Below are 14,897 nucleotides of genomic sequence, written 5' to 3'. Positions count from 1 at the left end.
GGTGGAGGGAGTGGGTGCTGTGCATGGGGTTGAATTCGTATAGGGTTTCGTGTCAGCCTCCATTGCTAGCAAATCAGGAGAGGAATTAGAGTTGGAGTGACTGGGCAAGGTATGGGCAGTGGGTGGATTGGGGGTGGGAGGCTGGGATGCGGCAGAAGTGAGGGCAGGTCGAATGGGAAATCCAGAGCCAAGAGGACTTATCTCGGTTTCCAGTTGCTCGATATGTTGATGAAGGGCGGCGGCTTCTTTCCGGGCTGCTGCAGCTTCTGCTTTGGCCACCGCTGACTCCTCCTGAGATTTCGCAAGGGCGTGTTGTAGATTGGGAGTCGCCGTCATGGATAGCATATGCTTGTGAGAAGAGAGGGGTGTCCCAGGCGTGCTTCAACGGTGCTGTCCAGGCTTGCTTGTGCTGGTTAGGCGACAACTGGGGAAAATTGTCCCTGGATGTGACCAATTCTTGATGCTGCGTTTGTGGGTGGGTGTGGGTTTCCGTGTCTGGTGAAGGTTTCCTCCCTTGCATGCTCTCGTGCCAGTAAGGTGAGGGTTCCTCGCGCAGAATGCACTTAGGCGTGCAAGGAGGTTCTTGTTGCGGATGTTGTGTTCCATAGCGGGGGCAAAGATTGGTCTTGGGGCTTGGGCATACGTCATGACGGTGACCCGGTTGTCTGCAATTTGTACAGGCATCCAAGCTGCCGCGGTGTGGGGTTCAACGGTGGATGACGGCCATGTATTTGATGGAGTTCGGGAGTGCACTTGCGTCGAAGGTGATTAGGATGGATTGCGTTTTTCCGATGTGTCGGGCTGCTAATATGGTGTACTCTGGATTTCTTCTGACCAGGTCTTCGTAGAGTTGCGTTGGGGTCTCGTTGTCATAGGTGTTTGTGATGGCTCCTCTGGTAGCCCCCGGTGGGGGTGCCACGTAAGCTGCGCACGGGTGCTGTGAACGGTCCAGGCACGCTCACGTCGACGGCCTACTCACCGCACTTTTGTGCATTACAGGGTGCAGTCATCGACGCTGGCTGCTCTGAACACTCGACGCGACTACCAGTGCCCGAGCTAATTACCAGGTTGCTGGAATCAGATGCCGCCAAACTGGAATCGAGGCAGGCCTCCTGCGTGACTACTGCTGCGCAGAAGCCTTCGATGATGCAACGGGGAGCATAAAAGCGGGCTTCACACTTCGACAGAACCATTGCTGTGGACGGTCCAGGCACGCTCACATCGACGGCCTACTCATCGCACTTTTGTGCATTACAGGGTGCAATCATCGACGCTGGCTGCTCTGAACACTCGACGCGCCTACCAGTGCCCGAGCTAATCACCAGGTTGCTGGAATCAGATGCCGCCAAACTGGAATCGAGGCAGGCCTCCTGCGTGACTACTGCTGCGCAGAAGCCTTCGATGATGCAACGGGGAGCATAAAAGCGGGCTTCACACTTCGACAGAACCATTGCTGTGAACGGTCCAGGCACGCTCACATCGACGGCCTACTCACCGCACTTTTGTGCATTACAGGGTGCAGTCATCGACGCTGGCTGCTCTGAACACTCGACGCGACTACCAGTGCCCGAGCTAATCACCAGGTTGCTGGAATCAGATGCCGCCAAACTGGAATCGAGGCAGGCCTCCTGCGTGACTACTGCTGCGCAGAAGCCTTCGATGATGCAACGGGGAGCATAAAAGCGGGCTTCACACTTTGACAGAACCATTGCCGCCATTGCTGTGGACGGTCCAGGCACGCTCACATCGACGGCCTACTCACCGCACTTTTGTGCATTACAGGGTGCAGTCATCGACGCTGGCTGCTCTGAACACTCGACGCGACTACCAGTGCCCGAGCTAATCACCAGGTTGCTGGAATCAGATGCCGCCAAACTGGAATCGAGGCAGGCCTCCTGCGTGACTACTGCTGCGCAGAAGCCTTCGATTATGCAACGGGGAGCATAAAAGCGGGCTTCACACTTCGACAGAACCATTGCTGTGGACGGTCCAGGCACGCTCACATCGACGGCCTACTCACCGCACTTTTGTGCATTACAGGGTGCAGTCATCGACGCTGGCTGCTCTGAACAGTCGACGCGACTACCAGTGCCCGAGCTAATCACCAGGTTGCTGGAATCAGATGCCGCCAAACTGGAATCGAGGCAGGCCTCCTGCGTGACTACTGCTGCGCAGAAGCCTTCGATGATGCAACGGGGAGCATAAAAGCGTGCTTCGCACTTCGACAAAACAAGTGCTGTGGACGGTCCGGGCACGCTCACATCGACGGCCTACTCACCGCACTTTTGTGCATTACAGGTGTGTAAAACAACTTGATTAACTAAATATTAGCTTCGTGCCTGGGTCGTCCTCCAGCTATGGGCGATGATGGATCTGATGCGGGGCGCAAGAATACGGGCGAAAGGGTCTTCAAAAAAACGCCCACAGTGGTGAAAGAACTTGCTGTGTCGTTTTTGAAGTTGAGTGCAAAGATTGACAACATGCATAAGAACCTAAACCGTGACCTTGCTTCCCTTAAGAAATCTGCAGATTTTATGAGCGAAAGCTTTGAGGATTTCAAGAAAGCACTTGGTAATGTGCAGAAGGAATTAGGCGAGGTGAAGACGGAACAAAGTCGACTTAAAAGTGAAAACAGCCGCCTCTCTAAAGAGTTGCAGACTACTAGACATTAACTGATGGAACTACAGCAATACAGTCGTAGAACAAATCTTTAAGTGAAAGGTATCCCCAGGGCACCCAATGAGTCACTGTCGGCAGTTGTTACCACTTTGGCAGCAAAGGCTGCTGCGCCGGTGACAATGACTGATATAGATGTCGTACACCGTGTTCCAACAAAAAACAATAATCAATCTAACATCATTATCAAATTCAAGACCTGCGCCGCTTGTGACAACTTGCTTCAATGTGCAAAAAAGCACGTCTTACTGCAGCCGATTTTGGCTTGACAGAACGTACACCAGTGTTTATAAATGAGCACTTATGCACTGAGTACAAACTTTTATTGGCGAAAGCGATTGCCGCAAAAAAGCAACACAACGGGAAATATGCTTGGGTATCGAGAAGACGAATATTAATGAGGAAAGCAGAAAACTCCGATCTCCTCCGCATCTTCAGGGAGGCTGACCTAGACCGTGTGGCATATCCCCAATATGCCGACGAATTCTTCTGTTGATAACTTTCATAGATTGCATAGACCACACTCACTGCTTCTATGCAATGTGAGAAGTTTAGAAAAAAATTTTGATCCTCTTCTTACGCTGTTGGCAAAGCACAATAACATGTATGACGTCATAGCCATCACGGAAACTTGGCTCAAGCCTGGCAAAAGTTATAACATTCCAAATTACGTTTTTCTCTCGTGTCCTAGAATTGCTACAAACAGGGGAGGAGGGGTGGGATTCTATATTAGAAACTCACTCGGGTACAGGCTTTATTCTTCTTTGAATAGACCTACTAGTGGACACTCGGAGATGTTTTTCGTAGAGTTGCACAATGTCATTATTGGTGTTGTATACCGTCCCCCGTACTGATTGTAGCATGTTTTTGAATGACCTAGAATATGCTCTCATCCACCTGACCGAAAATAATAAGAAAGCTGTGATAGTGGGCGACATGAACATGAATATTGACACTTAGTAGCAGGCACACTGAATATTCAAACTTCCTCTCTTCCTATGGATTCAGTAATCTTGTCACTGGTCCCACGCGAATTACAAGTCATACCTCCACTTGCCTTGATCACATTTTATGTAACTTTGATGCAACTGAAAGCCTTCATGGTGCCTACGATACAGGGCCTGCTGACCACTTACCGATTGCGTTCCTATATTATCTTGACGATACATATTTTAACCGGACAAATTTTTCCGGTACGACAAAGCGAATTGATCATGAAAAATTGTCACTGTCACTTTCCAACATGTCGTTCTCCGACTTGGACGACTTAAACTCTAACGTGCACTGTTCTATGCTAATAAAAAGACTTAAAAGTACAATTGCAGAGTGCACTCAAATAAAAGTAAACACACAATGTATGCAACCAATATGTCCATGGATGACACAGAGCGTACTGAACTTAATTAAAGTGGGAGATTATTGGCATACTAAAGCGAAACAATATTAAAGAAACACGTACTACCTTAATCAATACAAGCAATAAAGAAACAAAGCCTTGGCAGCAATGAGAATACAGAAGAAGCTTTATTACACTAACCAGATCAACGCGTCATCTCACAATCCGAAAAAATTATGGACTACTATAAACTCTATTATTAAACCTACAGTTTCAAAACGAATTCTTCCATCGATAGCTACGGGATGCGATGCTTCATCAGTAAGTGGAAAATTTAATCATCACTTTTGTACGGTTGGTACCCAACTTCTTTTTGGCATGCAAAGTACGTTCGAGCCATCTTTGCCTGCTTGGAATTCATGTTCCTTTGGCTACATAGATATTTCATAGATATTTCAATCTATTAGATAGAGGAAAGGCACCTGGTTTCGATGGTATGGCGGTGTCCGTAGTGAAAAATAATATAAAAACCTTGGCACGTACTCTCGCTAAATTGCTTAACAAAGCATTTTACACGGGCACATACCCGGAGGTATTGAAAATAGCAAGAGTGACACCTATTTATAAAAGTGGGGACCCCAACGATTTCGGTAATTATCGACCTATATCGGTATTGAACCGCATAAACATAATTTTTGAGAAACTACTGGCTAGTAGAATAAGAAAAGTTCTATACAAAAATACCATCCTTTCCCCGCGTCAACACGGCTTTCAGAAGTCCCGACCGACAACTACGGCTAATCTGTCTTTAACTAATGTAATCAATGAAGCCTTGAACAACAACGAAATATCAATAGGAGTATCTTTAGATATAAGAATGGCATTTGATACTGTCGACTATCGTATATTATTCATGGAACTGGAAAGATTTGGATTTCGAGGCATTTCCTTAGACTTTTTAAAAAGCTATCTCAATAACCGTAAACAAGCAGTGGTCATCGATGAGCACACCTCAAGTCTCTCTGACATTACTATGGGTGTACCACAAGGATCGGCACTTGGGCCAATATTATTTACAATATACACAAATTACCTTCCGGACGGCCTAAATGAAGCACATGCCTTCATGTATGCTGATGACACAGCTCTTGTGGTCAGTAGCAAATCTTTAAATAACACTGTTAAAACAATCAACAATGAACTTCAATATATTAGCAAATGGTTTGAAAGTAATCGACTTTCCTCAAATAGAAATAAAACTAAATCTGTTATTTTTATGTCCTGTTTAAGAAAAAACCTTTTGAGGAGCCATGCCGCATTACGATTGGCCGTGATGAAATTGAAAAAGTCGACTCAGTGCTCTACTTAGGGGTAACCATTGATTCCACCCTGAACTGGAAGCCTCATATCGATAGGCTGTGTGGTAAGGTCTCTTCCGCATGCTTCGTACTTACAAAGGCGCGGAGTAATTTCAGTTTCGAAACGTTGAGAACTTTTTATTTTTGTCTCGTTCATTCCAACTTAGCCTACTGTATTGAAGCCTGGGGATTTACATAGAAAACATACTTGGAGCCTGTAGTACGGCTTCAGAAGAGAGCTTTGCGGATAATCAACTACGCTAGCTTTACTACACTGTCAAGAAATCTTTTTCTTGCGAACAAAGTCATGTCACTATCGCACCTGCGAGATTACCGCGTTGCCTTATTAGTGTGCTGTATAACGAGATGCAACACGCCATTTCCTGCCACTATCTTCAATGAATCGACATTTAACAGTCGCTCAGCCTTCCTCGAGAAATTTCTCGTGCCGATATGTCACAACCAGTACGGCAAGCTACGCATACATTATATAGGTGTCAAAATATGGAACTCGCTTCCTGCAAACATTAAGCAGTCAGCAAATTTTAATACTACTGTAAAAGAATTTTTTCTCTCTGATCTAAACTGATTAGTCTTTAACCAAAGTTATAATGAGTTCAACAACTGGATACAGCATTGCTGTTACGCTTTTTTGTTGTTTCTACGTAGGTATGTGTTCATGGATGTATAGTAACGTAAGTGTCATTACTGGTGTACCCTTGTTTTTACTCGACACACCGTGCATCAAATGCATATTTAGCATATCAGTGTACATTTTTGCTGCGTTGAGTAAATAATAATTACATGTGACCGTTCTGCAAACGGCTAAAGTCACAAATGTTCAACCAATTCTTTTTGTATAACCGTTTCATGTATTCTTATCGCAAGCATGTATTTGTGCGGGCAGCCGTGGGAGGGAGGCCATGGGTCTTGTCTCGGATACGTGCTGCCCCACTGGTGGTATGGGACTCCTGTCGTGGGTGACAGCAGTTTGGACAGCAACTAAGCCTTTTCGCTTCTGGTTGCCGATGGCTGTGTCCTCGGCATGCGGGGAATGGCACGTGCCGGTGGGGGCTTTTTCCCTCCTGCACCTTGGTGTATTGGTTTTTGTTTGGTTGCATTTCCTTTCTTTTGTTTGTTTTTTGGTTTTATTTTGTCCCTTTGATCCAAAACAAATGATTGTGCTCGTGTCTGAGTCGTTTACTTTTTTTTGTATAACTGCATGGATCCATAACTAGCCTATGGCTAAGAATCCAGACGTTGTCGCATACCAGTTTTGATTATTTGAATAAAATTACTGTTGCGTCGTGTTGTTGTGTGCGCACGGGTAGGTTCGCTCTCCAATCGTGAGAGAGGTCAGCGTCTTCAGAGTCTCGGCTGTTAGGAAATGTGTTGTTGCCATGGTGAAAGTATTGTTGGTCGGGTGGATGCGTAGGCAGAAGTCGTCCGGTAGAGTGATTTGGAGCTGGGTCTGCACTGCCTTCCTGAGTCGAGGTGTTGGGATGTCGCACTTCACCTCGCGGGCGAACGACCACTCCAATAGCGTTGGCTGGGAGCGGCGGCAGTTGCTTGCTGAGTTGCACTGCGAGGCGAGCCTCCTTGGTCGCGGGTGGTAGGCGGGCCTTGCCGCTGCTGGTTGCGGCTGCTGCGTCGCGCGCCGCGTTCCTGGCGTTCGGGTTTGCTGCATCGGAGGTAGCGTTGTCGGAGCGTTGAGGTGGTTTAGGCAAACTGGCTGGTCGGGAGGCTTTATGCAGAACTGGTGTCCAATCGTCTGATTGAAGCTATTGTGCGGTTACGGTGTGGCCTTCAACCGTTCATTCCATGTTAACGGCTGGCGTCGCCAGCGGTACCGGCGGAGTCCGAGTGAGGCTCGGCAGCTGAGCGTCTCTCCGGAGCTGGGGAGCCGCCGGGGCCTCGATGCCAGCCGTGCCGCTCGCGGTGCCTCGGCTGGGGGCGGCGGTTCAGGCCGAAGTACGTGCCGTGGATCAGTGGCACGTCTGACCTCGACGAGCGCGCGTGGTGTTCTCTCATCATGCGAAGGGACCGATCGCGGGGGTGACTCCGCCGTAGTACTCCTTCTGTGCTCTGCATGCACTGTGTGCTCATCAGTGCACATTATTCGAGGCGCGTTCCGTGCGATATTTGTATCGCCGGCGCTCTGTGCTTATGAAAATGCCGCAGCAAAATATTCATGACAAATTTCTCTGCAATACACAAAATAATAGAATTAGGCAAGCGCCGAGAGATATGGCCGCCTGACTATCGTGCGCTGAGAGCCGCCGGCTGTATTGCCGGAGCAGCTCGCACGTGGAACGTAGCTTTCACAGAAGTAAACGCGCTTGTTTTTTTTTTTGCCATCCTGAATTCAGCTTTTAGTGCGGTATGGGAAAGCAAGTCGAGTGTACTAGAAAGTGCCAGATATATTAGGTAATTTATAGACACGAGTGTGTTTTGATCAACTCAATTTCGCGATATAAATGCCCTGAAAGCTCTTCAGCTCGTCAAGTGTTTTTCTTTGTTCCATGAAAATGTAGAGCGTGATTGATGCCTCTCAAATTTCGCTTATAAGCGTTTTCTTTAAGTGCTTACAACAAGTTTTACGATACATTGCGAGTTCATAGGCAGACAGCACGACAGCCTACTATTCACGTATTAATTAATGTGCTGCATCGGCATGAAGCTGTCGCCGTGGCCGAGCGCGTTATGTTAAGTCAGCTTGACGAAATTTAAAACGGAAGCGAAACCAGTGCTTATGTGTAGTTAAAAACATTCCATTAAATTATGTGCTTTGTAACCATTGTAAACAATGTAATTGGAGAAGGTGCGTTCGCTCTAAGTTATGGGAAGCGACAACATCGAATAAGTAACGTGACGCCACAAGAATACGTGTTTCCTCAATGAGCTCGTTTCAAGTCGCAAATGCAGTTTTCTACTAAGTTCTAGTAATAGGAACTAACGGAAGAAAGCACTGATTTAAAAATATGATAGTTGCCATGGAGATTTATTTTTTTTGTTCTGGAGTGTGAAGTCATGAGTGGCGGTTAACTCAACCGTCATCATCTATTCTTGCAGTGTTGTCTGCATCGAAAGCTGCCCCTGAGTACTGTGATATGATTGTGAATCTGTTGCAGGTGCCTCTGCAATCATGGTCCCATGGCGGCAGAAGCCAAAAGCTTAATAGAATCTCGAAGGATTTGAGACGACGTTTGAAGCATCCAGAAACTCACCATATCGACCACTTTCTCTAAATTTTCAGTTCATGCACGTCTCGATGTTTTTATCTTCGAGAGTTTACCTTTACGCGAGTGTCTCTTCGGCGTATTTGGAACTACACTAATCTACGGATATATCGTGTTGTCGGTGACGTAATCAGCGACCGTTTAGTGCTGAGAGGAGCACGTTTAAACCATGCGAAAGTTTTAATAATACTATATATACTCCGTCTGGAGTGTTTGTGTCTCCTGCTCAACTAAATAAAATGATCAGCTTAGTAGAAGCCATATGAGCGGCTGGTCGTCCCTTCTCAGGATGAATAATTACCCTGGCCCAACATAATGCCACTACGCACTTAACGATGTGCTTTACGACGTCGTTAACAATAACGCTCACAAGATGTCAAAAGCATTGAATCTGATCAATAGTACCTTTTACCTGTAAGGCCGTTTGTGATTCTCTTTTTAACACGAGTGTGAGAGTTGCTCATTTTTGTGCGCAGATAGTATGCGATAGGTGGCTGATAAATGAGAATTCGGACAGCGCCGCTAAGTGTCAGTAAACTGACAATTGAGATCAGTGCCAACAAGGAGATATTATTTTTGATGTTTACCTTATCCGTGCTTCGTACTCTTAAAGCCTGGTGTGATTGCGTAGTTTTCTTTCTTAGAAAGTTTCCTTTGTAGCTTCGTGCTACAATTCGCGTGGATGTCAATTTTTCCTTTCAGGAACCTTCTTCTACACTGAGGGATTCTGCAGAACTGATTCACCGTAGCATAATTTTTATATAGTTGTAGTCTGCGAGCAAGTGCATAACAGAACAAAGTGCAAGATTCCTTTCTAAGCTGTCATATATGTTTATATTGTAATAAGGAACAAATTGAAACTATTTGGTGGGCGCTGAAGAAGACGAACCGAGCAGCTCTGGCGCCGCCAGCACGGTTGGCGCGACTGACGTTTTCGAGCTTGGACTGTAAATTTTGAGTGGCCCTACAGCATCTTGCAAATAAATCTTCCTTATAATATGTATATATGATGAATACAATTGTTAGTCTTAACATTTTCTTGTTTACTTAATATCTTCGCTTGTTAGCTTGAAGCAGAAGCCATTTAGAGAGACACTCGGACGTACTAAATGGTTCAGTGAATGAACAGGCAGGAAAAAATAATGACACAGCTGATGGAGATTCTGGAAAGAAATAATGGCACATCCAGGGAAAATCATAAAGTAATCACACAGCCGATGGAAAGGCTGGCAAGAAATAATGGCTGAAAATTGTCTAGCCAGTCGAAATTCCTCAATGGTGCTGTCAAAGTTTGGGTGTGAATTGCTTAGGGATAATTGCAAACAGTGGTTCAATGGCATTTCATTGTAGCACTTTCCTTGAGAAATTCTGACGTAGTCCCAACATTGATGCCAGTGTTTGCAAACATTGGGCAAAGCTTGGCCAATGCTGGTGTTCGACCACGTGCACGATGTCAGGTGTCATTTATGAGAACAAAGATAAATAACGGCACTGAGGTTGAGCCCTTTTGGAGCTCCGTCGTTTCTGAGATTCGAATAAGACTGTCTTCAAAGAGAATCGCAAAAATTGTGTAAATGGCTTTTAATTAGTTGAAGCCATGGAGTACTTGAGCCGGCGACAACCTACAGGGAAAATAAAATGAACTTAAAGGAGTCCTGAACCACCCCTCGGAATTGGTGACATAACATAGTCCGCGGGTAGCATAAGCTGTTGGGAACATCTCAGCCAAGTTCTGCTGTCGTACGCGGTCCGTGGAGCTCGCAAGCGGAGTGCGAAGTCACCTTTTTCTCAAACGCTCTCGTTTGAAAAACCCCATTCTCCTCGCTCTTTTCTGTGTGCTTTATTTCGTCATAAAGCACTCCAATACGCTGCTGCTATTGGTCGCTGCGCTCGGCTACACCGCGGCCGCCGCGAGGTGCCGCCACGAGTCCAGTGGCTAAGCGCACTGCGGCTCTGCGAGGACAGTCGCGTTTGGCTTACGTTTAGCGCCCCATAGGCACCAAATCGGAAATTTGAATTGCGCGTCACGGTAACGTCTCCGCCGTAGCCTTCGCAGTGCAAGGCATTGGAGGAGGAAGGGGAGCACAGCTGAGGTCGTGTTTAATTGCCGATAACTCCGCTTCTGCAAAACGCATTGAAATACTTTTTGCGGCAAAGTGGTTCTGAAATAGCCTATCTTCACTTCAAACGTCTTTCTCCACTTCAATAAGAAGTGGACTATCATCATCATCATCATCATCCTGGTTACCGCCACTGCAGAGCAAAGGCCTCTCCCATCCCATACTTCTCCAACTACCCCTGTCATGTACTTATTGTGGCCATGTTGTCCCTGCAAGCTTCTAAACTTCTTAATCTCATCCGCCCACCTAACTTTCTGCAGCCCCCTGCTATGCTTCCCTGCCTTTGGAATCCAGTCCGTAACCCTTGATGGCTATCGGTTATCTTCCCTCCTCATTACATGTCCTGCCAATGCCCATTTCTTTTTCTTGATTTCAACTAAGATGTAATTAACTCGCGTTTGTTCCCTCCCCTAATATGCTCTTTTCTTATCCCTTAACGTTACACCCATCATTCTTCTTTCCATAGCTCGTTGCATCGTCCTCAATTTAAGCAGAACCCTTTTCGTAAGCCTCCAGGTTTCTGCCCCATACATGAGTACTGGTAAGACACAGCTGTTATATACTTTTCTCTTGAGGGATAGTGGCAACCTGCTGTTCATGATTTGAGAATGCCTGCCAGACGCACCCCAGCCCATTCATATTCTTCTGATTATTTCAGTCTCATGATCCGGCCCACCGGTCACTACCTGCCCTAAGTAGATGTATTCCCTTACCACTTCCAGTGCCTCGTTACCTATCGTAAACGGCTGTTCTCTTCCGAGACTGTTAAACATTACTTTAGTTTTCTGCAGATCAATTTTAGACCCACCCTTCTGCTTTGCCTCTCCAGGTCATTGAGCATGAATTGCAATTGGTCCCCTGAGTTACTAAGCACGGCAATATGATCAGCGAATCTCAAGTTACTAAGGTATTCTCCATTAACTCTTATCCCCAATTCTTCCCACTCCAGGTCTCTGAATACCTCCTGTAAACACGCTGTGAATAGCATTGGAAAGATCGTATCTCCCTGCCTGACGCCTTTCTTCATTGGGACTTTGTTGCTTTCTTAATGGAGGACTACGGTGGCTGTGGAGCCACTATAGATATCTTTGAGTATTTTTAGAAATGGCTCGTCTACACCCTGATTCCGTAGTGCCTCCATGACTGCTGACGTTTCGACCGAATCAAACGCTTTTTCGTAATCAATGAAAGCTATATATGAGGGTTGGTTATTGGCGGCGAGGAGTTACTGAGTCGCCAACTATCGGAAGCGCCTCGCTGGCGTAGTATGAGGGATCACGCGGCGCGCTCCTCATAGGGTTTGCTGTCAGCGCTCACTGAAAACACCACGCGCGAGCTCTCCCGGACATTTCTGCAAGTACTTTCGAAACGATAGAAATTTTTTACTGTCTAAATAATAATCTTGGGCAAAGTGAATGCACAGAATCGTTTACAGACGATATCTCTTTAGCGAATACGTACAATGAACGCCACTGCGCGCGGTCGCCGCGATGGAGTCTCCCGACCCGGCTTCTTGCGTGAAAGGTAGGTAAACGGTGAGAGCAAACTATGTTAAATATGCTCTTATAGTGTTTGTATAACTGAATGGAGCGTAATGAAGCCTCAATGCAGCGATCGCACAGATGCGCAGAGACCGACTGTGCGTCTGCATGCTTGTCCGCGCACTGTTTCGCTTTCGCAGCGTGCGCGTTTTCGCCCCATGCCATGAGCTTTAGGCCGCAGAATATGAGTATTTGACAGTGTACAAGCAACCATTGTTGCGTGGGCGCTATCGGAGCTGTTCAAAAATAATTTCATTGTAGAGACTTCGACCCCTACGGGGATGTGCCGTCGCAACGATTCAATCTTTTTTTCTTCTAAATTCTTGGACATTTCAATATTATTTCTCGAGTTGCGTCGCACTGTATGTCTATCGGTGTTCTCAGCGTGCGATTTCCCGCTGCTTCTTTTTTGTAAGCCAGTGCATTAATTCATAACAGAAACATGACCTTATATCCTACTTTTTTATAATGTGCTTCTTACGCTCCCTTTGCCCTCCAGCGAACTTGCCAGTATCTATAGCATCGACTAGTTCATAGACCAAACCGTCATGACATTAGTCGGGCAGCGGACTCGGGCGAGCTTCTCAGCGCGCGTTTTCCGAAGATCGCAGACGCGGCACCGTAGCAGAAATCTTCCTCGCGTCTGTGCTTGCTGCATACCCGAGTTGTAGCCGATGACTGTTTGCCGGTATTATGTTTCGCGAGCCAAGCTTCACGCAGCTTCTTGTCCTGCGGCTACGTGTGAATAAGGCTGACACCGGGCTCCGTTGCGTACGTCCGGCATTGCGGCACCGAGCAGTAGCCTACCATGTTGCGCGCCTTCAAAGGCAGCCTCTACCTGTTGTAGTGCTTTCAAGCGTTGTAAAGAAGACACTCGAAGCGGGAAAATCTCGCCACTAAATGAGGAGCGCAGCGTACGAGGGAATTTAAACTCTCGTTTTCAGCTCGCTTCGGCCCTCCCGAAGCAGCCGACGCGGCCGCTATGTCCACGTGATTCCTAATAGCACGTAACGGTGGTGGTGGCGCCAGCTTTTCCAGTGGTGGAGCTCCAGGCCAATATTCCGCACATTTCTCTATCACCTGATTGATAGTGTAAATGTGGTCAATTGTTGAGCAGCCTTTACGGAATCCTGCCTGGTCCTTTGGTTGACAGAAGTCTGAGGTGTTCCTGATTCTATTCGCGACTACCTTAGTAAATACTTTGTAGGCAATGGACAGTAAGCTGATCGGTCTATAATTTTTGACGTCTTTGGCGTCCCCTTTTTTATGGATTAGGATTATGTTAGCGTTCTTCCAAGATTCCGGTACGCTTGAGGTCGTGAGGCATTGTGTATACAGGGTGGCCAGTTTTTCTAGAACAATGTGCCCACCATCAAAAAATCTGCTGTTACCTGATCCTCCCCATCTGTCTTCCCCCTTTGCATAGCTCCCAAGGCGTTCTTTACTTCTTCCGGCGTTACTTGGGGGATTTCAAATTCCTCTAGAATATTCTCACTCACATTATCGTCGTGGGTGCTAGTGGTACTCTATATATCTCTATAGAACTCCTCAGCCACTTGAACTATCTCGTCCATATTAGTTACGATATTGCCGGCTATTTCTATTAACCCATACATCTGATTCTTGCCAATTCCTAGTTTCTTCTTCACTGCTTTTAGGCTTCCTCCGTTCCTGAGAGCATGTTTAATTCTATCCATATTATAGTTCCTTATGTCAGCTGTCTTACGCTTGTTGATTAACTTCAAAGTTCTGCCAGTTCTATTCTAGCTGTAGGGTTAGAGGCTTTCATACATTGGCGTTTCTGGATCAGATGTTTCGTCTCCTGCGATAGCTTACTGGTCACCTGTCTAACGGAGTTACCACCAACTTCTATTGCGCACTCCTTAATGATGCCCATAAGATGGTCGTTCATTGCTTCAACACTAAGGTCCTCTTCCTGAGTTAATGCCGAATACCTGTTCTGTAGCTTGATCCAGAATTCCTCTAGTTTCCCTCTTACCGCTAACTCATTGATTGGCTTCTTATGTACCAGTTCCTTGCGGTCCCTCCTCAAGTCTAGGCTAATTGGAGTTCTTACCATCCTATGGTCACTGCAGCGCACCTTGCCGAGCACGTCCACATCTTGTATGATGCCAGGGTTAGCGCAGAGCATGAAGTCTATTTAATTTCTAGTCTCGCCATTCGGGCTCCTCCACGTCCACTTTCGGCTATCCGGCTTGCGGAAGAAGGCATTCATAATCCGCATATTATTCTGTTCTGCAAACTCTACTAATACCTCTCCCCTGCTATTCCTAGTAATAACATACTAGTAATAACACTCCCCTGCTATTCCCCCACTGACTTGTCTCCAGCCTGCTTCTTGCCTACCCCGGCATTGAAGTCGCCCATCAGCATAGTGTATTTTGTTTTGACTTTACCCATCGCCGATTCCACGTCTTCATAGAAGGTTTTGACTTCCTGGTCATCATGAGTGGATTTAGGGGCGTAGACCTTTACGACCTTCAATTTGCACCTGTTATTAAGTTTCACAAGACCTGCCACTCTCTCGTTAATGCTATAGAATTTCTGCATATTACCAGCTATATCCTTATTAATCAGGAATCCGACTCGTAGTTCTCGTCTCAACG

General features: G+C 46.5%; 1 long non-coding RNA gene across 1 annotated transcript; it reads left to right on the top strand.

Moving 5' to 3' along the window:
* Window positions 1–1,004: 1,004 nt before the first annotated feature.
* On the top strand, window positions 1,005–8,634 carry LOC139054431 (uncharacterized). Its single transcript, XR_011511209.1, has 2 exons — window positions 1,005–2,298; window positions 8,502–8,634. It is a non-coding gene; the product is annotated as an uncharacterized lncRNA (long non-coding RNA).
* The last annotated feature ends 6,263 nt before the right edge of the window (window positions 8,635–14,897 follow it).

The sequence above is a fragment of the Dermacentor albipictus genome, chromosome 1 (genome assembly GCF_038994185.2).
Source record: "Dermacentor albipictus isolate Rhodes 1998 colony chromosome 1, USDA_Dalb.pri_finalv2, whole genome shotgun sequence".
Lineage (NCBI taxonomy): Eukaryota > Metazoa > Arthropoda > Arachnida > Ixodida > Ixodidae > Dermacentor > Dermacentor albipictus.
This window is presented reverse-complemented; position numbering and strand designations above follow the sequence as displayed.